Source organism: Emydura macquarii, unplaced genomic scaffold, assembly GCF_026122565.2.
Source record: "Emydura macquarii macquarii isolate MOO-44397 ecotype Brisbane River unplaced genomic scaffold, CSIRO-AGI_Emac_v2 contig_3305, whole genome shotgun sequence".
NCBI classification, from domain to species: domain Eukaryota; kingdom Metazoa; phylum Chordata; order Testudines; family Chelidae; genus Emydura; species Emydura macquarii.
This window is the reverse complement of record NW_027133442.1, coordinates 1,335,323-1,357,455: the sequence shown is the minus strand read 5'-3', so window position 1 is coordinate 1,357,455 and position 22,133 is coordinate 1,335,323. Positions and strand designations below refer to the sequence as shown.

The 22,133-nt window shown below is 42.0% G+C and overlaps 1 long non-coding RNA gene across 1 annotated transcript; it reads right to left on the bottom strand.

Moving 5' to 3' along the window:
• Window positions 1–269: 269 nt before the first annotated feature.
• On the bottom strand, window positions 270–16,577 carry LOC137143238 (uncharacterized). The gene is made up of 4 exons (XR_010917134.1): window positions 16,177–16,577; window positions 3,640–3,883; window positions 2,117–2,223; window positions 270–365 (listed from the first exon to the last, which is right to left on the bottom strand). It is a non-coding gene; the product is annotated as an uncharacterized lncRNA (long non-coding RNA).
• Window positions 16,578–22,133: the final 5,556 nt, after the last annotated feature.

Genomic DNA, 22,133 nt, shown 5'->3' with positions numbered 1-22,133 from the left:
TGGACTGGAATAAAGATCACTATCCCGACATTCGGGTTTGCGGCCACTAGATCTGTGTAATCAAGGCCTAATGGGCATGCCCTGGCCTTGCACTAATCTGCTGTCAAATTTGACCTTAGGGCTGGTTTAGGCAGAGGTTCCGTGGAGCCTAGCTACATCAGCTGTCAGATGCAGATGTTGCAGAGTCCTCTTACAACAGCCTCTAAGTTCCACTGCATCGGAGGCCTCCTTCTACCCCAGCCTCCAAAGAATTCCCATTCCTGTACTATGTCTTCAAAAAGTCAGATTTATTGTTGCATTACCTGAACAATGGGAGGGGACAATACAGCAAATGCATTCAAGAACACAGGAACTGATGCCAAATTCTGGATAAAAAAATTTAAAAAACATACATTAGGAATTTGCTTTTTATTTATTATCTGGCATGCTTAAAAAACAAATTGAATACACCCCAAATGAATATATTCTGAAGCTGTATTTTTATCTTGGTTTTCTGGTGATCACCTACAAATCAACTGTAAGTCACCCTCACTGAAACTATGGATCAAATAAATATTATTATGTGCAATTGGTGCAGCTTCTTCACTGTATATGTTTACTGAAAGGGCTTTTTTACCACGTGATATATGAGCCTGTGCATAAAGAGTTTGACCCCCACACCATTGAAGTCAATGGGAATATTTTCATTAATTTCAGTGGGGACTGGATCTGCTGAATTGGGTACAAACCACATACATGAACACGTATGAGTGACTGGCTTGATGAATAACAGGCCAAATCTTCAACTAGTGTGAAACAGGGCAATGCCACTGAAATCAATGCAGCTATGCTAATTCCACCAGCTGTGTATTTGGCTGAATATTTTCAAGCTACTTATTGAGCAACACAGATTTGGTTATCTGAGAGTAAAATTACTCCAACTCATCAGAGATATACATTCTCTGTTCCTAGATAACCCCTTATATGTAGGGGTAAGATATAAATCATGTGTTTGTGTGTGCGCATGCGTGCTCTTAAATGAGAAAGCTTCTAAGTACTGTATTTTGTAATGATTATCACCAACTGAGGAAATGAAGGAATTAGCCACACAATAAAAACCCTAATTGCTTGGCAACAGCATTTAGGCCCCATTAGGTAGATTTGTAACTGCGTCTAGAGAAATAAACTCCTGTGTCATTAGATAACAAGGAAAGAAATAGGCTATTTCCCTTTTGAAAGGTATGAAAGCTTCCAATTGCCTGATGTATTCGCTTAGTAGATTATTTTCTGTCATCTCAGTTAATTGAATTTTATCCATTGCTCTTAGAATTCTTTCCTTTGGTTAAAAAGTTCAGAGGAGTCACATTTCTGAACCTTGTCCATTTATTGCATAAACCAACTTCAACTGCACAAAGTACTTTGGGGAAAATGGAGTAACAAAAACTATAAAATAATTGCTTTTTAGTGACTGGGTGAATTGGTGTTCAAATAATTGTTTGTAAAACATCTCCTTGCAGCATGGCACCCAGTTGAGATGTTGTAATGAGTAACTAAAAGATATTTACTGTGCCAGCAATAAACTTCCTTTGCGAAGTTCCATAAAAGATCCAATTGTTAGATAGCTTTCATTTTATTTCAGAGAAAATCAAATTCGAAATCCAGAATTAAGAAGTTGTGGTTTCAATAAGAACTTGACTTATGATGTAGCTCTCATTCTGCCCATGAAATATCCACTGGTTAGATAGTTTTTGTGTCACTGTGTAGTGTGAATTTAAGTGTTTCCGGACTATTTGTGCGTGTATATATATATATATATATATATATATATGTATAAATAAATCAGTCATAAGGCTTTATAAACTAGTAACCTCTGCTCAAAAGTTTAACTTTGTGTCTGTGGATCAAGTAACCACTGGAAGGTTTGGACTATACAACAGGTCAATTTTAACCCAAACCACAGTTTTTGTTAAGGAGGTTTCTTTAACAGAAGGGCTTCTATCTAACTTGCAATAAAAACCCAATACATGTTACCACAGCGTAGCTGAAGCTGAAATAACCAAGTGTCAGTTAGTCAATAAAGAAGAGTCTGAGAAGACTGACAGATTAGTTCCCCTTATCTCCCTGAATCAGCTCATACCGCAAGCTGAATTGAAGGTCAATATCTTGTGATTCTTCTGTGGTAAGCAGGTGTCTAGAGAGTATGGATTTTCTGCTATGTAAGCTCCACTATCCCTCATTGTTGGCCTACATAGGGACAATTTCAAAACCGTCAAAATGTATTATGGAAAACCTCCCCTGAACAAAACCCGACATAAAACGTTTCCAGGATTTTTTGTTGACATCCCTCCGTCCAACCCCCTGCCCCCACCCCCCCCAACACCTCTCATCATCCCCCTCTCATCTCTTTGACAGCAGAGCTCAGCTTTTTAGGTAGCAGCACAAGCAAAATACTCAGGTTCGCTTTTAAAAAATGTCTCTTTTTTTTTTTTTTTAACCCTGCAAATAACTGGAGACTGAAAGTCTTTTTAAGACATCTTTTTTTAAGGGAACTCTTTTTAAGACATCTCTTTTGCAGATCTGCTTGAGTAAAATAATACACAAGTCTCGAACAGCTGTGAATTCAAATGATTATTCTCATTTCTTCCCTCACTGATTTGAAAACACCTGCCAGATGCAACATATGTCAAAGGGATGAGAAAGCAGTAATTCTCCACAGAAGTGCTTTATAATGGAGTTAATTTTTTTCCCTACAAAATCATCTGTCAATCTTTTGCATGGTCCCCATTTTCCACACTTTTTAATGTATTTATCCTCAGAACACGCCTGTGAGGTAGAGCAGTGCTGTTATGCCCATTTTATAGATGGGGAACTGAGGCACAGAGAGGCTAAGTGACTTGTCCAAGGTCCCAGAGGACATCTGTGACAGAGCAGGGAAATAAACCCAGGTCTGCAGGGATTTCCCTACATGTCCCTCCCTCCCCCAATTTCCCCATCTTGCCTCCCACAGTGGTCAACTCGTTGCATGCAGTGTTGCCAGTTTAGTCATTCAGTTCCCTGAAAATTTGAACACCCCCTCTAATTTCAATTCCTTCGGAAGACTTCTGAGCTAAGCTTGATGCTGCAGCTAGAGCTACATGGCAGACTTTTGTGCCCCACATGAATGCCCATCGATTTCACAGGACTCTGCATAGGACTGAGGCCTGTCTACATGGATCCAGTTACAGGATCAGCTCCCTGCTCTGTTAGGCCCCCGAGTCGTTGCTCAGGCAAGAGGCATTTCATCCGACTCAGACCCAAGCAGGGAGTTCATGACTGAATGCTGCAAGCAGGATGCGGTAGGCACATTGCTGCGCCTTGGAACCATATGGGACTTTCATTCTGCTTCATTACAGATGAAATGGTGCTGTATCTGAGCTCAGTATCAATGGATATGCGGGGCTGTGCTCACAAAGGCATTAAATGGAGCATGCTAGTAAAATACAGAGGTTGCTTTAGTTGCCTGTGTATGAAGCTTTTTGAACACTCAGACTCCCTGGAACCAAGATTTGATCCTGACAGGGTCAATTCAGACCTTCATCCTTCCAGGTAGATCGATTGGGTAGCATGCAGTTTCCAGTGTTGACTCTCAGTAGTAAGGTAATAAAATAAAACATTAATAACCTGAATTTTTCAGGTGGCACCTTAAAAGTAGGTTCCTCATGGACCTGAAAGATCCCATATGCTTCTCATAAAAGTAGGGGGTTTGCCTGGATGACCTTGGATAAAATTTCTTCTCTCCTTCTCTCTCCACTGCTGTGTAGCTTGCTGTTTGCTAGTAGGCTGCGGAGCTGCTCCTCTCTAGAGGTGGCTGCATTTAGATTGTGAATCTGTAGATGTATAGTTCTGCTCTTTGTGATTAAAGGTCCTGGAGAAAGGAATATTAAATATACATTTTATAAATATTTGTGTATGTGTTGATGTGTCAGTATAGCTGTGTGTGCACATACATATTGTTTGTTTTAGAAATCTAAAAACCTATTTATTATTCTCTGCTGTTCTCTCCTCCCCTGTACGAAGATAGGCAGCACCCAACACTCATTTTTTTTTAGCCCTGTCATTTATTCCTTTCTAAAGCAAACCTGGACAGATGTTTTTAATTTCTGGGTAATCCACAACATATGTCACTTCCTTCATTATCAGTTAGACTGTTGCTCTTAAAACATTCCCACTCTCTCTCTTTTTTTTTTTTTTTTAAATAACTCACAGGTATTTCTAGCCAGCGTCAATAATTTTATGACTCCCGTCTGTTGCTTCTCTGCAGGGAGCTGATAAGAGAAGTTAAAGTTTAATACTATTTGGGGGTGGGGAGGCAGTGGCCTGATGCCACTTGATGTTTTGGAGAGCTACCAACCAACCCATGTATTCAAACTATCCCTGCCAGATTGAATCCACAGTGAAGATCAGAAGGGACAAATGGCTTAGTTTTCACTTCAGTGAAGTGCCTTGTGTTGCTGTACATTGATGACCAGGAATGTGAGGGTCTGGACAGGACAAGGAGTAGGAGAAGCTGAGTTAATTGGGGTTCGGGGATTGCTTGCTGGTGAGCTTGAGAACGCTTTTGTTTTGGAGAGTGAACCCGACGCAGGGACATCTCTGGAAACCAGCGGGAGCCTTCTGGGTCTGTTCCTGGTCTCCATCGCACCAGTTCAGCTTCATTTGAGTCAGAGGAGTGACTCTGAGTTTACACTGATGTGAGAGCAGAATCAGGCCTGGTGGAAGCTGGTCCCAGGAGCTGGAGGGTGGGAGCAAGGTTGTGCTGTCTCTCCTCCCCTGCCTTCCTGGGGGCATCTACACTGTGCTGTGTGACAGCAACAGCAGCCTAGAGAAGTGGTAACAAGCTGAGAAACTCCAGTCGCGTAGGGCCTCGTAACCCATCCTGCCCATTAGACAGCAGCACAACTGGCGAGGGATTGTCGATCAAGGAAGCAAACAGCCTTACCTCCTGTGCAAAGACATGCTTGTGTGACCTAGGTACGCAGGCCAAGAGGGGAAGGGGACCCATGCAGGGAACCCTATCTCTTCACCACCACTTTGATGTTTCTTGGTGCATCACGTCCCTCCATAGAGACAAACAAGGAGCACAAGAGGGAATCACTTTGCTAAGGCCATTAAAGCATGAAGCCGGCTTTGCACTCTTAATTTAGTTACAGAATCTGTAAGGGCCTGATCCTAAGTCCACTCAAATCAGTGGAAGTCCTTCCATTGACTTTGGTGCACATTGGATCAGGTCTTAATTGGTTTCAGAGTCTACAAGTACATTGACTGCTAGCACCAATACTACCCAGTCGCAACAGACTCCAGGTTTCATAATCTCCCAAGGGCTGAAGATGCAGACAAAAGGGATAGTGCCGTGCTACATTTGGATCAGAACATTAAAGCCTCTTTTAACGTTGCAGATCGAGGGACATGCATGGATTGAAATCATGCAAAGATGTCAGGGTTTCCTTCTAGCATCAAGCATTACAGACTCATCACAAAGCACAGAAATCTATTTAATACACTGCTCGGTATTGAAACCAACACAGCAGAACAGACCAACTCAACAATACCCAGGTTTAATTTAGTGCCCTTGGAAAAGCAAACACAAGTTGAGTTGAATATCACTCTGAACCAGTGATATAATAAAGAGAGAAGATACACAGAAAGGTGTTTTGGGTTTAAATGAGAGCTCTTTCAAAAGCATACCACTGACTATTAGCATATCTCAGTCTAAACTTGTGAAAAAGCATAATGGAGGGTTACATAAGTGACATTTAAACTCAACTTAAGGTAATTAATCTTTCTTCCAAATGTGAATAGTTCAGTTCTGGGCAGCTGGCACTCGACTTCACTCTAAAACCTTTCTCTGCAAATTAAAAAGATAATCAGTACATGAAGAGGAGAAATTAACTGAGTAAGAGTTTTGTTCCGACATGATCATTTTAATTATATAATGACACTACAGAGACAAACAAAAAAGTTTTATGGTGTTTCCTCTGCAGTGGAAAACTTTGGGAAAAAGCATTGGGTTAGAATGTTAAGCAAACAAAATAGTTCTCTTTCTGAGCACACATACACACAAAGATTTGATCTCCAATGATAAATTGGCTGTAGACAAATAGAGGTAATCAGTTAAAATTTGTCTTGCAAAAAAAAAAAAAAAAAAAAAAATAAAGAAAGAAGGGTGATTGTCATACATAAGTACACACACACGATGTGTTGTAACATATACATCACATCCAGATCAAAAGGCTAAGGCCATCTGTGTAGAGTCTTTTGCCAGTGCAATTTTACCATCCCCAGCCAAATGAAAACAAGCAGTATTTAAGCAACATTTTGGAAGACGTGGTTCCATTTTGGCCATGAGCTATTTGCTTTGTAGAACAGCATGGCCCTTAATGAAAGTTGATTGCCTGGCCACAAAAAGATTACCCAAACAGTCAGATGGTGACTTCAGAGCTGCTTGATTTTAAACACTTTTGAAAAGCCAGCTCCATTTTCTGCTTTGATGAATAACAATTCTCTGTGCTGGCATATTAGAATAAATCAGCTCAGTTGGTTCTGAATTGTTATAAAGTTCCCAACTATTATAACATAGTTTCTATCAGAGCAGTTTGCTCCTTAGTCCCTCAGGTGGAATGATCCCTGAAAGCAATGGCTTGTGGCAGAAATGTGCTTAGCTTTCTTACTCCGAACTCCTTGCATCATCATAAATTTGCAACACACACGCACACACCAGGCTATTCAGAGAACTTTGTTTTTAAAAGATAAGGGGAAAGCAAGTATGCAACGGTCTAAGAAGAACAGAGCATTAAGCTGCTGAGATGGGAAGGAGCAGACAAAAAAGGAAATAATCTTAAACGGGCAATGTATATGGTACCAAAAGAGGCTTTTGGCAACTTTGCATGCCTCTGTGTGTGTGTGTGCGCGTGTGTGTGGAGAGCTTCAGACTAATACCCTGCACAAAACCCTGAATAGCGCAACAAGAGTCCCACCATCTGGGATAATCATTGCAGGGAAAGGGCCAAATAATAGGGTCCTTAGACCTGAGCAAGCAAACTGAAATATCATATAAATAAATAAGAGAAGGCTCAAAAGGAGGAACCCAAACACCCGAAAAAGCAGATCCATGTGGCACAGAAGGTAGGAATGCTCAGCAGCTTGAAAATTACTCATTGAGGGAAAAAGCTCCCCTTCAAACCAACATATTCCATGGGCAGACAGACATAAGAAATTAAATGATAAAGTGTATGGAGAGTGAGGAAGGAAGGTTCTCTGTACAGATAATGTGGAGATGATTATGTTAAAAATCATTAAGTAAAACAGAACAGTGTTGCTAGTTGTCATGATGGTATCACAAGTCTCACAATAACTGCTGTGGTTCCTGAAAGCCCCAGATGCTGGAGTCCTGTGAATACATGAGAATCTCAGCTTTCATTTTAAAAAGGTTCTAGCCAGACTGGCTGCAGAGGAAAGCAGGAAAATGTGACCTGAGTGCATCTTAAAGGGTCAAAAACCAGAGGGCAGATAAATAAAACCCAAAAATATTTTTAAAACTCTCATTTTTAAGGCCATCTCATGATTTTGGGGACCTGATTCCTATTTTAATATTTAGGGTTGGCAATGCTTCATCCAATATAGTAAGGGGGCAATGGTCACGTTGTTACCCAGTTCTCTTTCCTTCAGGGCTCTACAGATCTTTTTTCTATGAGATATCTGATGTTCCTATCTTGAGCCTTTTTCAGCTGGCTTATTGAATGCTCAGTCTTGCTTGCCCACAGTTAAAGGCCAGGGCTTGTGAGGGACTACCTAAAGCAGAGTTTTATGGCTGCCTTCTACTGTGCTTGCCCTGGGGAATCCTCCCCTGGCTGGAGGCAGGGTTTTTAGGGCCCTTTTATGCATCTCCAATCCTTTTACCTGGTGTGATGGTGAGGATCTCACCCTGCTGTTTAGTACTCTACTCCATTGTATATTTTCATGGGGGAGGGAGGAGTGGTTTGAAGAAGAGGGAGATGGGGTGCTGAGCTGAAGTTTGGATAATCAATTTCTGATTTGGATTCAGTGGAGTGACTTCATATTGAGATAAACATTCCTGAATCCAGACTATTTTCCCCTGCTTTGGATCTAGCCATCAGGCAAAATCCTCAGCTTGTGTTGATGAACATAGCGCCATTTACTGAGGGCTGAGCATCGGTCGCGCACAGTTTGGATCAATCCAAAACCCAGAGAGGTGAAGCTCAGGTGAGAGAAAAATCGGGTGAAATGAGAGAGAAAAAAAATGTAAATCTCATTAGATTTTTATCTGAGACAAGACTATGCTTATCACGGACACATGTTGCTGAGTTTTCGGGGCTTTGGCCACTTGGGGTAGACCATGCCCTGTGGATCTTCACAGAGAACAAACCCTCGACATCCAGAGCTACCCATAACCATGTGGTGATGAAGGGTCAGCTGCCACCATAGAACCATCCTTCTTGCCCTAGGGATGGATCTGTGTGGGTCCAGGGACCCATGCCTGGGAAAAGGCTAGAGCGTGAGCTGGGACCAGCAGAATGACCGTCACACACCTCTCTGCGCTGCTCTCCACACACACGTACCCCAGCCAACCAGCCTCACTTGGGCAGTTCCACTATCCTTCTGCACTATCCTGGATATGGAGGATGGGACTCAGAGCTGATGTGGAGGTGAAGGCCTCCATAGGAACTGCCCTAGCCTCCAGAGGATCTGCCTGATTCTTGGGGGATCAGCAGGTTCTTGGGAAAGAACCCCATTTGTTCTGGCAGGTAACCCACCAAATCGAAAGGTTTAGTGGGGACTCAGCGGTCCCAACAGCAACTTTTCTCCATCCTTTCCTTCTCCACTGAATCTAGCTCTGGGGGAAGGAGCCAGAGGGAGCCCTGGAGAGTGAAAGCTCTAATTTATCTACAGAACCGGCAGAGCATGGGAGACAGCTTGCATGAGCGTCTCCAGCCTGCCTCACCCAGAGGCACTAGTTGCACAGGTGAGGGGGTAGGTCGCACGGGTACACTCCATAGGCCTCTCTTCTGAGATTGCCAGATCAATGCCACTCGTGGCGGTGGTTTTGTGATGTGGAGCCTTGTCCATGAAAAACTGGACACATGAAAAACTGGACAAACAAATTGTTTGGGAAAGGCCTCAAAACAGCCACCAGGGGGTGACAGTGTGACCACGGAGCTGGGCTATGTCCAAAACAGCCACCCAGAGGCTGCAATTACATAAGTTGCCACTCCAGGACCGAATAGAGGGCCCGGTTCTGGATTCCTTGCTCACATCCATCATCAAGGCCACATTCTGATACCTCCCCACAAGTGTAAGATTCAAAAATAATATAACTACTGCAAAATCTACTTAAACCCTGATTCGGCAAAACACTTAATTATTATGTTTGTGACTTAGGAGCCCTAGTCATAGATCAGGACCTCAATGTGTTAGGTGCTGTATAAACACAGAATAAAATTAGGTCCATGCTGCACATGCTTATCTCTTGAGAGGTTCCATTGAAGTCAGTGGGATTACTTGCTTAAAATGAAGCATGTGAGAGTGTTTTCAGGATCAGAGGGAAATGGGGACCTTTTCTTTCACATGTGCTCCTAAAGCAAATAGACACAATGGTGATTTGTGGCAGGACAACTTTCCATCCTGTCCCACACCATTTGAATCACCTGTGGAATTCTCTTGGCTGCACAGCCAGAAGGAGAGACAATAGCATAGCAGTTTGAAATACACATGCCATTTTAAAAAAAAATACTGGCACCAAAAGACTGCTGCAGGCATGGGCAATGAAAATGCTTTCCCCCCAATCAGGGGATGAACTCTGTCACGTCTCATTCATGGTTTTGCCACTTGTGTTTTATGCAATTCATGAAGTAAAAAGGAAGATTCATTGTCCACACAAAGAGCATCTTCTCTGTCTTTCGTGGCTTTTCAATGTAACTAATTACTTGTGTAAAAAAATAAAGTGGCAATTCACTGGGATGATGTCACATCTGTTGTATGAATTACAACTAGTACAAGCTTATGATTCTTCCCTCCTTTCTCCCTCCCCCACTGGGGTCTGGATGACCACTGCTTTTAACAGATCTTCATTGAAAACCCTGCTTCCATCTAGTATTAGAGGAAAGGACTGGGAGCCACTGTGGCCTGAGTTACTAACAACCATGCTACTTACTTCCTGTGTGGCCCTGAACAAGTGAATTAGGTCAAAATGTACAGAGGTGCTGGCATTCACGTCTCCATTTGAAGTCAATGGATGCTGCAGCTGGTCAGCCTTTCTGAAAACCAGGCTTGAGGTGTGTCTAAAAAATATGGCACTGGACATCAGAGGCCACTTTAAAAAAAAATTAGCCCAACCTTTGTGTCCCTCAGCTTCCCCAACTGTAAAAAATCACTTACCTATCTGATAGGAGAGGAATGGTGCTTAACAAATGAATGTGTCTACAACCACTTTGGGATCTTTGGTGAAAGGGCTGCAAAATATTGGTTTTCTGTCCTCTGATTTTATTTTCAAACCTTGAATCTAGGAACATTACATACCAAGCATATCTAACAAATGGTGAAGAGCATCAGATCATTGGCAGAAGTGCTACTGAAAGCAGCAACCCCTGGACTTTGCTGTCTTCTCTCATCCTGGGGAAGGGAAGATGGGAACAATCCAGCTGTGGCCATTTAACAGAGTATGGGATGTGGCAATATGTCAGAAAAGCCCTTCCTGGTTATAAGCTAGTAATCTACAGCAGTCTGTGAATTATTGTGCACATTAAATAAAATTAAAATGGTGTTTCAATAATAATGTTGTGAAAGACATTTTTAAAAGAAAGGCAATTGAGATTAAGACTAGGAGCCTGGCTTTAACTCAGACCACTCTGGAAAAATGACAAAGACAATCATATGCATTCCTTCAGTGCCTATTATCATTTGTATATCCTGGCCTTTGTTAGTTCATGGTAGAGAACTTTACAATTACGTTAAATATAGTATTTTTTTTAAATGTATAATTATCTTGATTTTTGTCTTCATTTTTACAGAAAAGATCCTTTTTATAGAAGATTCAGACCACAAATGGAAACAACTCATTTGAAGTCACTTCCTGTCTATCATGTAAATGTATAAATTTCTAAATTGTTTTAAAATACATAACATTCACCTGCATGCTCAGGAATGATTGGTCCAAACCAGCTGCCATTAAAGTCAATGCGCATTTAACCAAGAATGTCCTCGAGATGGGGACTGGACCCCACATCAGGTACATATTATTTAGTGGTGTTGTAGCTGTGTTGGTCCTGTTAAAAATAACTGTACAATATATGCCAAAAGGAGTATAATGGCACTGTGCTTACATATGTTTGTATATAAAAACAAAACCTTTTTCCTAGGCCCAACCCTTACTCCCAGGAATACTCTTTACTCATGCCAGAAGTCCCATGAAAGTCTCATTGCAAGTGTATTGATTAGCGGCTCATATCTCAACATAATCATCAACTAGTTACCCCGTAAAAATATTCTCCTAAATCCAAAGGAGGGTAGCAAAGGTAAACTCATGCTGTATAAACAGAGCTTCTAACATGATAAGAATAGCATTGTCTTCCTTCTTCTTTTACACAAATAACAGTGGGACTGTTTGTATGACTAAGGGCTGAAGGATCAAGTCTGCTGTCAGGTCAAATCCAGACCAAAATCAAAAGGCTTGTAATCAGTTTTCAGGGAAAACTGATTGATTGATGCCAATGGGAACTTCACCATAAATATGGACAGGAAAATAAGGCCCTTGTTATTTCCTTTAGAAACATACTTTTCCAAAATCCATGATGATTGGAAATGTTTCTACTTATTTTTTTAAAAATTCCAATGGAAATAGATTGCTTTAAACAAATACCTGCTGGAGCGTTTGCAACCCAGAACACTGCAACAATGTGCTAATACATGGGAGTCAGAAAATAAAACTGGCTGGAAACAAAAGAGAAATTGACTCTCTTTCATTTTTTCAGATGAGAAAAATGCAAAAGAAACACTATGAAGGATTTAAAAAAAAAAAAAAAGTAAATCATAATTTAAAAATCCCTCCAGCTTCAGGGCCTGATCCTGCAGGTCTTTTTGGTAACAAAGCCAAGACCATTTTTATGTTATTATTTTAAATATATTATTCTAAAACTGACAATGTTAAATTAAAAGGACGTTAGCTACGCTCAGAGCCCTTCTGTTCTATTGCATAAACACATGTTTAAAATGAATACCATGCTCAGTAATAATGCATACTAAAAATGTTTCTGGGTAACGGTTATTATACATTCTCTTCAGCGCCTCTTAAATGCTGAATATTTCAGCTGTTCTAACTTTGTGTTTTAAATTCTTATTAGGCATTTGGCTGTGCTGTGAACTAACATTGCTTCATCATTCTAGATCGAAACACACACACTATTAGCGAGGCAAACCTCTAGTGCTGATTGTGTTTTTTCACATCTGATCCTGGGGTAACGTCAGTTTTAGATCAGAAATGAGGAATTTGATCATCAAACCAACTCCATTTTTTTAGGGGGGAATAAAGAAAGAAGGATTAGGAACTGAAGGTGTAGGTGTTGATTTAAAGTCTATCTATCTATCAGTTTTATAAAGTTATATTGAAGCAAGCTTATATTTGCTCTTTAACTAACTTTGAACAAATTAGGGGTCCAATCTTGCTCCCATTGAAGTCAATAGCAAAATTCCCAATGTTTCAGTGGGTGCAGAATCAGGCTCCTATTAATACAGTGTGTCTGGCATGGCTTTTGCTAATATTTAACTCTTTTGACCGCTTCTTGTTTTTTCTACACATTACCCATCATGTGCAAACCAGTGTGCGAAAGTCAGATAATTCAGTATTCTTTACCACCGCCTTTCTCAGCTGCAGTTACCCTGTATTTGCTGATGATCGGCATGGGAAAAGTGATCATTAAATAACTGACACACAACAGCATTCAACAGGAAAGTGGTATGAAGAGCTTTTGGGGTGCCAAAAGCACCCCTGAGCCAGAACAATCTTGTTTGCCTTTGCGCATGGATACACAAGAATATTTATACCTTGTAAGCGACCTCCTCAGGAATAATAAAGTCCTTTTGACCTTATCATACTAGGGTAAGAAATCAGTGAGTGTGTTCTGACTAGGAGGACTTTGACCTGAATTTGGGATTTTGTCATTCAGAAGCACATTTTTGTCCATTGTCATGCTTGTATATATCAGGGCAATATATATCTGTATCAGGTACCACCCACCCACACACCCACACCCACACACACACACACACACACACACAGAGAGAGAGAGAGAGAGAGACTTTATAATATGTGATACCTGATATTGCTTTTATATGGAAGGGTAATAGACACATCAGGGCCATAAGCCTGATCCAAAGTTATTCAAGTCAATGTCCTTTGCAACTTCCAAAGGAAATTGACTTTAATAGCTTTGGCTCAGGCCCTGTTTCCTGGAATCAAGTAAATGTTTATGCTATCCACTCTAAAAATCACTCCATAGATTCAGAACAGCTCAAACTCAGTGTGAGCCAGAGGTATGTGTCAGCGAGGTGACGTTTACAGACTGGTGATATATTTGTGCTGGAGGTCCATGTAAACTTGACTGTCATCCTAGTAATGAGCAAGACAAAAACTCAATGTTCGTTGCAAAAAGAAAAGAAAAAGTAACACAATCAAAGGAGGGAAGCGAGAGAGAGATGAAATACCTCCTGAATCTTCTAGCACTAGTTAAATAGTTACTCCAGGATGACTGCTAGTGATGGACAGATCCTTATTTGTAAGTATTTAATGTTTCTTAGGAAGCACTTCTAAAAGAAATTGGTATGTAATGACAGCACTCACTGGAAAACAGGCCGATTATAAAATGCACTAACTTATCTGGTATTCATTTGAAAAGTAAATGGATGCAAGTAAAGGTGAGAGTTCACTACCAATTCAAATATTTTGCTTTAACAGGCTCTAGCACTCCTGCTTTATTCAAGCAGAAACACAAGTATGAATAATCAAACTGGATGATGCTCATCAAAACCTTTGTGCCTTGCACCATTTCAGATGGTCATTGAAGCTTAATGGCAAAAAATTTACATTATTCCTTTAATTTGTATTCTGTTCCTTCCTTCTGAGTGATGTGACTGTGATTTTCTGTTGCCTGCTGTATTATTTTGATGCAAATGTTATGTGTTGCCAGAGTCCAATTTCCTGCTTCTCCCCCCCCCCCCCCTCCTTCTTCTTTTCCTTTAGTAAAGAAAGGACTACTAAAATAGTTCCAAATTGGGTGGTATTTAAATAGTTCCTTAACTACTGGTTCTCATTTAGGCAAACAATGCAGCATCTTGAAGCACCTTGAAAAGCTGAAAATTCGTCATTTACCTGATGGGTCGGGAGGGGGGGGGGGGGTGTCAAAATTTGTTGCATTGCTTCCCTCTTCCTCCCCTCCCCCCCAAAAGTGAGGCATCCAAATTCTTCCCACACAAGAATTCAAAGAAATGCGTGATGCCGTTCAAAAAACAAAACCAAACCAAACACCACCCCTCTTTGCTGGCACATAATCACCTAGGGATGAAGGCTTTATTGAGCTGCATGGGGCTGCAAGGCACAGCCCGCGACTAGAAAGCCCCTAGGGTGTCCGTTGCCTGTAATGTATGCACACGCTAATTTATTACGCTGTGACTAATTTCCATTTCTTGTGCTTAGAGTTGCCTCGCTAATTACAGGGATGTTTTCTTAACTTTGGTAATTACGTTCCCCGCTTTGGACCAGGCAGCAGAGCAAATGAAGGAGAGGGCGCGCTCCCAGGCAGATGCGCCCCAGCGCCTCATCAGAAGCTTCCCCCCCCCCCCCCCCGGCTCCAGTCTTTGATCAGCTCCAACAGGCTGCCCTGGAAGCCGGGTTGGAGGAAGCGCGCCCAGAACGCCGCGTAATTAGATTGACTGGCTTAATTGGGGGGAAAAGTTGGCCGCTAAATGGAAGCTGTGGCGGCTGGCTGGCAGGAGGTCCCCGGCACAAAGCCTCCCCCCGCTGGGCGCAGGCACGCTGGTGTATTTCCCGTCCCCGTCGAGTGGCTCTGAAGCCCGGGGAAGGACGGGCGCACGCAGAGCTTGACCAAGGCCTCGCCAGCGGACTTCCAGGCCCAGGCAGGGACTAGCGGTTGCGGGTGGAGGCTGGGAAGCCCCCCCCCCGAAGTTATCTCTCTGGGTTCATTAGATAGCAACAGGCTACTCCCTCCCCAGGTAATACAATTATCCATTAAAGCACTTCAGTGCTAGCTCAACTCTGCCTGCGCACTCGCGGGGGTATCTGTAGAGATGCCCGGCTACGCTTTGAACGTCTCTCTCCGGGTACCACCCGTGGCCGTGCAGATGTACCTGTCCGTCCCTAGCCACACAGGTGTGTGCCTGTCTCGGGATGGGTGCCTGTATCCATATCGAGCGGGAAGAGTCGTACCATGCGCACTGCCTCCTACCACGACATGTTCCAACAGACAGCTGGTTTATTGGGGGGTGGGGGGGGGGGAGAAAAATATACAAAGAGGGGCAAGGCACCGATGTAGCTAGATATGTGTGAGCCTGAGTGTATCTACAAGTGCGTGTACACTTCTTATAGGGAGCCACTAGATTTGGCGTGCGCGCGTGTGTACAGAGCCCTCTACATATATAACACACACCTGCGTACCTCTGTCTTTGCGTGTAAGTGTGTTATACAGATATTCACAGAGAACGGGATACATATGTCTACATAGATATGTATATGGGAGCGGATGGCGTGTATCGATATACACACCGGTACAGCTATCGCTGTAGAGGGGCACACACGTGTGTATCTACACGTGTGTGCCTCTCTATACAACACACCGCTAATGTAACGGGCTCGACTGGATTGTGTAGCGGTGTGCGCGCAAGGAGCTGAACGCTCATCTCCCCGCTAACTCGCGCAGCTCGAGGGGTAGCGTGGCCACATTTGCAAGTGGTTTCTCACCCCCAGCGCTCTAGAGCCGAGTGCTGGGACCCAGCGGACTCGGCCATGAACTGAAGGGAAAGGTTCGGGTTTGGTGGGGTTTTTTTAAAGTGCACGAACTTTGACATACCCAGGGCGGTGCCAAGGGGACAAAGCAGCGCGAAGGTCCCACGCACCAACTCGTCGTATTTACTTACCGCGCTGATCTCCCTCCCGGGCTGGCAAAACGAGTCACAGACACACGCCAGCGGCCCGTGTCTGTCTCTCTCCCCGCGCTCTGGTTTGACTTCTCCGTGGGAGCGGAGCACCCCCCGACACCCTGCGGGGAGCGGCTGTTACTTTTGTCTACACAGACACTAAGGCCGCGTGCAGAAGTAACGCCGGGAGGTTTGCGAGCGTGACCCCGGCCGTGTAATCATTTCCCGGAGCAGGACTTGGAGGCACGTCACAGCCCAGCGTTTTAAGGCGAAGGGAGGTGCCCAGCTGCATCCGATCAGACAGCGCGATGGGCAGCAGTTAGTGGCGTCTTGCTTTCCAGTGGCACGGGGCCTGGATTTGTGATTGGGTCCCCCCTCCCCCAAACACACATTAGGGCAGAATTGGACGACCCCGGGCCAGCCATTCAATGCAAAGAGCCATGAAGCACCTCCGAGTCGAAGTCTAGAAGAAGCACAATGCCTGGCGCCGTCTTTCTTTCAACCCCCCGGCGAGTGAGCCAGGTTCCACCCCGAAGAACTGGCAGCCCAAGGAAATGTAATTACTTTCGCGCCGCTCTCGTTTTTTAAAGGTTATTATTCCCACTCCGGAATGCAAAGTGCTTCTGAAAGGAAGTCAGTCGTCCTTGGTCCCTAAACGGTATTATGTTAAAGGGCAGCCGGGTGTCACGCACAATCTACAGTTACTAATTTAATGGCAACGCGCTGGAAGGCAAGGCACTGCCATTTAAAAACCCCGCTCGCTCGCCGTGGCTTCAGATAGGAATTTTGCATCTCTCCCTTTGCTTTTAAATCACAACAATACCTTTCGTCCAAAGGAGAACCAATTTTCGTGTGACTCTCCCCTCCCCCCATTAGTCATCTATTTGTCTCCCTCTCTAAAGTCTCCTAGGAAAAAACAACACGCGACTTGAATGGGGCTATTTACCAAACGCACGGCTCTCAATGAGGCTTTGTTGGAATTGGAAGTGTGAATAGCGGCCTTTGGATCTGTGCAAAACTCCCTCCCCGGCCTGTTGTGACGAGCGATTGTGTGTGGCGGTTAATAAACGTGCATTAGCAGCGCCTCGCTCTGCAAACACACTGGCGTGGAGATTTCGCCTGCCTAACACAGATTGTTCTTGAGAAACAACTGGTTCAGCTCAGTAGATGTTCTTGCAAGCCAGCTACAATCACCTATTTCTGGGATCACACGGGGATCAGATTCACTCTTCAAACTCCACAGGGTGAAGATCACACTGCTAGATAAATGAATTAGACACTGCATTTAAGTGAATTATAACAAAGTAAAAACCAACCCAACAACCCATCCTTACTCTCCCTAAGAAACATGGGTCAGCAAGTTTAGGGGGAAGATATTCAATGAAAGTCTTGTTTAGGGCTGAAATCTCCAAGGATCACATCTGATCCAAAGCCCAATCAACTCAGTGGAAAAACCATCTGGTTTGGAGTAGATCTCCAACGCCGCAGTCATCTGACATGTAAAATATCAGGTTTTGAAGCCAGTGACCGATTTCACAGACACATAATCGGGAGATGGTCCTGCAGCTTTCCACCATTTGGCCAGAGCCATGAATGTGCAACATTTGTTTGAGAAAAATTAAATACAATGAAGTCCATGTTGTCCAAGCAGGTTCTACATGCCCCACCAGGTTGGTTTTGTCAGCCCATTCCATATGACAAAGACCCCTCCAAATTTATTAGTAGGAAGAGCCACCTAATGACTTACTGCTCCTTCAAAAAACTACAATTATAGTTGCCCAGAAAGTGTTTTACGTGGATGCATTTTGAACCAATGGACACACACACACACACACAAACCTTTCAGCTATGCCAGTTTCATCTCCACTACTGTGACTGTATGGTTTAGAAATTTTTTTTGTCAGTAATCATAATTTATCTCCTAAAACACCAAGCCTTAAACATTCAACTATCTGTGCTGCTTATCATATTTTTAAACATATCTCAGTCAGCCTTAATTTTTCTATGCTGAAATCATTCATGCATTTAAAATTATTAGACAGATAATCACTTCCTTGAAATAATTTCAGCACTCATCTATAATAAAAAAGATTTCTTTCAAAGGACCCTTAGTTAAATGGGCTCAGTACTACTTTCTGTATCATGTAGGTCAATTTAATTCTGCTCTATACTCTATACAGCTAAACAATTGCTTTTCATATACTGGAGAGCACAGTGAATGCAGCCTGTAATATTCATCCAGAGATGGCCTTGAACACTTTCATTAATAAAAGCTTGACATCTGAAATTCCAGTTCTTTATTCATCCCTTATCAAAGAGTTAGTCAAGATTTCAGAAAATTAATGTCATATTAATAAATACTAATAATTTAGCAGTGAATGACTCAGAAATGGGGCAGGGGGGAATCCTAAGAATGTCAGGTGCATCATCCATTTACCTTAATACAGCTACAGATGTCCAATGCATGAACAGTTTTTTTAGGACAAGCTGAAGAATGTGATTCTTAGAAAGATGCTGTTTAGAACTATAGGTTTGTACGTTGCAAATCATGGCTCTGATCCTCCAAGTACTTACACATGGACTTAGCTTTATTTGTGTGAGTAGTGCTATTCAAACAAACTGGACTACTCCTGTGTGTAAAGTTAGGAGTGCCTAGGCTGCCGGTGCCTATCATGCTGACTAGTACTGTCTCCCTGTTTCCTTATATTCCTCCATCTGTCTGTTTCCATCTGTTGCCTCTTGTCTTATACTTAGGTAGTATAAGTCCCTTGGGGTTTTGACTGTCTTTGGTTCTGCATTTGTACAGCACCTAGCATGATGGGGTCTGTTACTAGGGCTCCCAGGTGCTACCACAGTACATATAATAGTGTGCGTAAGTCTTTCTAGGATTGGGGCCTACCTGACTACACTCCAGGAAAGCATCCTATAAGATACTAGCCACCCTCACCTTCCATTGGCTTCAATGAGAATACAATTATAAGCCGTATCAGTCAGGAGGAAGAATTTAATCAGAAAAATGTGAATGATAATTAGGAACTGTTTAAGAACATTTGACTGGAGGACCAAAAAGCCACATTTGAGAAATAAGGCCATATTGGTTTTAAAATGACTTGATTCAGAGAGGAAATGAAGGCTGCTATAAAAAATAACAAATGGAAGAAAAGCGAGGTTAGTAGTAATAAATATAAATCAGAAGATAGGAACTGTAGAAAATTGATAAGGGAAGCAAAGACAAGGAGAAAACTATGGGCAGCAAAGTTAAGGACAATAAGAAGGAGTTTTCAAACATATATTAGGAACAAAAAGAATCCTAACCATGATATTGATCCATTACTAGATGGAAATAGTAGAATTATCAATACTAACGCAAAAAAGATAAAAGTGTTCAGTAAATATTTTTAAAGAGTCCCTGCAAAAAGATGATATAATCATATCATATGATAACACTCTTTCCATTCCTCTACTATCTCAGGAGGATGTTAAACAGAAGCTACTAAAGTTGGACATTTTAAAATTAGCAGGCCAAGAGAACTTGCATCCAAGAGTTTTAAAAGAGTTGGCTGATGAGTTCGCTACTAATGTTGATTTTCAATAAGTCTTGGGACAATGTGGAAGTTCCAGAAGACTGGAAGAAAGCTAATGTTGTGTCAATATTTAAAAGGGGTAAAACAGGATGACCCAAGGAATTATAGTCTTGTCAGTTTTATATGGATTACCAGCAACATAATGGAGACTCGATTAATAAGGAAGTAAAGAGGTTAATATAATGAATGGTAATCAACACAGGTTTATGGAAAATAGATCCTGTCAAAATAACTTGATATCTTTTTTTTTAAAATGAGATAACGAGTTTGGTTAATTAAAGTAACAGTGTTGATGTAATATGCTTATACTTCAGTAAAGCATTTGACTTGGTACCACATGACATATTGATTTAAAATCTAGAAAGATGTATCACCAACATAAGCTTGTCCACTAAAAGATACTACCTCACCCACCTTGTCTCTCTAATATCCATGCAGCTACAACACAACTGCATACATAAAATTAACATGGCACACATTAAATAGATTAAAAGTTGGCTAACTGTTAGGTCTTAAAATGTAATCATAAACAGGGAATCATCATCAAATGGTGTGTTTCTAATGCGGTCCCGCAGGGATCAATTCTTAGCTCTACACTATTTAATATTTTTATTAATAACCTGGGCAAAAACATAAAATTATCACTGATACTGTTTACAGATAATACACAAATTGGGGGAGTGGTAAATGATGAGGAGGACAGGTCACTGACTCAGAATGATCTGTATCGTTTGATAAGCTGGGCACAAGCAAACAATATGTGTTTAATATGGTTAAATGTAAATATAAAAATCTAGGAACAAAGAATGTCGGCCGTTCTTACAGGATGAAGGACTCTATCCTGGGAAGCAGGGACTCTGAAAAAGATTCAGGGGTTATGGTGGATAATCAGCTGAACATGAGCTCCCAGTTCAATGCTGTGGCCAAAAGAGCTAATGTGATCCTTGCATGCATAAGCATAGGAAATCTCAAGTAGGAGTAGACAGGTTATTTTACCACATATTCAGCGCTCATGTGACCACTACTGGCATACCAGTGTCCAGTTCTGTGTTATCCATAATTCAAGAAGGATACTGATAAATTGGAGAAGGTTCAGAGAAGAGCCATGAGAATGATTAAAGGATTAGAAAGCATGTATTATAGTGATAGACTCAGGTAGCTCAATCTATTTCACTTAACAAAGACAAGATTAAGGCATGGCGTGACTTGACTATAGTGTAGTAGTACCTACAAGGGAAGCATATATTTAATAATGGGCTCTTCAATCTAAAAGAGAAAGATATAACACGATCCAATAGCTGAAAGTTGAAACTAGACAGTTTGAGACTGAAAATAAGGTGTACATTTTAAACAGTGCAAATAATTAACCATTGGAACAACTTGTCCTTGGAATTTATGAATCTCTTTTACAAATGGTACAAGGAAAGGGTGATCTTTTGTGGGTATTTCTTTCATGAAGTGGAAACCTAAAGTTTTTATTTTGTTGGTTAAAAAAAAGGAGGTGTGTTAAAGCTCTCCTTCCTCTGGGCTCACTGGAAACCTTATAATCTCTCATCCAGTCTCAGTGGGGCAGCAGAAGCTGTAAACGTTGCCTTACCTAATGGTCTGAGATTTCCTCTCCCCACGGTACAGTAATGTTAGCAGGAGTTATGCACATGGAGCCTGATCCAAAATGCAATGAAATCAATAGAAAGACTCCCATTGACTTCAGTGGGCTTTGGATCAGGATCACCATCTGTGCCACTCCTATTGATATCATCTGGAGTTTCACCAGAGAGACAAGCCTGTGTAGAGCCTATTGAGAGAAGGATGGTCTGAGCATCAAATTCTGCCTTCACTTAGGCATAGGTTTGTCCCTCAAAACTTCCACTCTCCGCCAAGAATTCCCAAAATTCATATTTTAGAGACAGTTGTGCAAATCATCTGAAGGAGTGAATGGTTTTCACCCAAATTAATTCTTTTAGCCCATGCCAAAAGTTATTTGTATACAAACATCTGAAAAATATGGCTCTTAGGGTGACAGCGACTTTGTTTACATTAGCTGAATAACATGTGCCTATAAGCCTGAATTAATGCAGAGCTACAGAGGTTTCCATCAGGTTATACCTACCTGTCAGGTAAAGCAGAGAGACAAATGCCAATCAAAGTACTCAGGGCATCACATGTGGATTTGTCACTTTCCCTGGAGAGCTCTGTGCCCATAAACAAGTGAGTGTATTATACTGATCCACATATGTGACTATTTTTATCTGTAACCTATGTATTGATCCTGGTCTCTTTTAGAATTCCATAGGGCAGGTCAGAGAATCACAACAGAAGTTGCTTATATTACTTAGAGGGGAGGCAAATTGGAGGGGATAATATAGGTAGGCA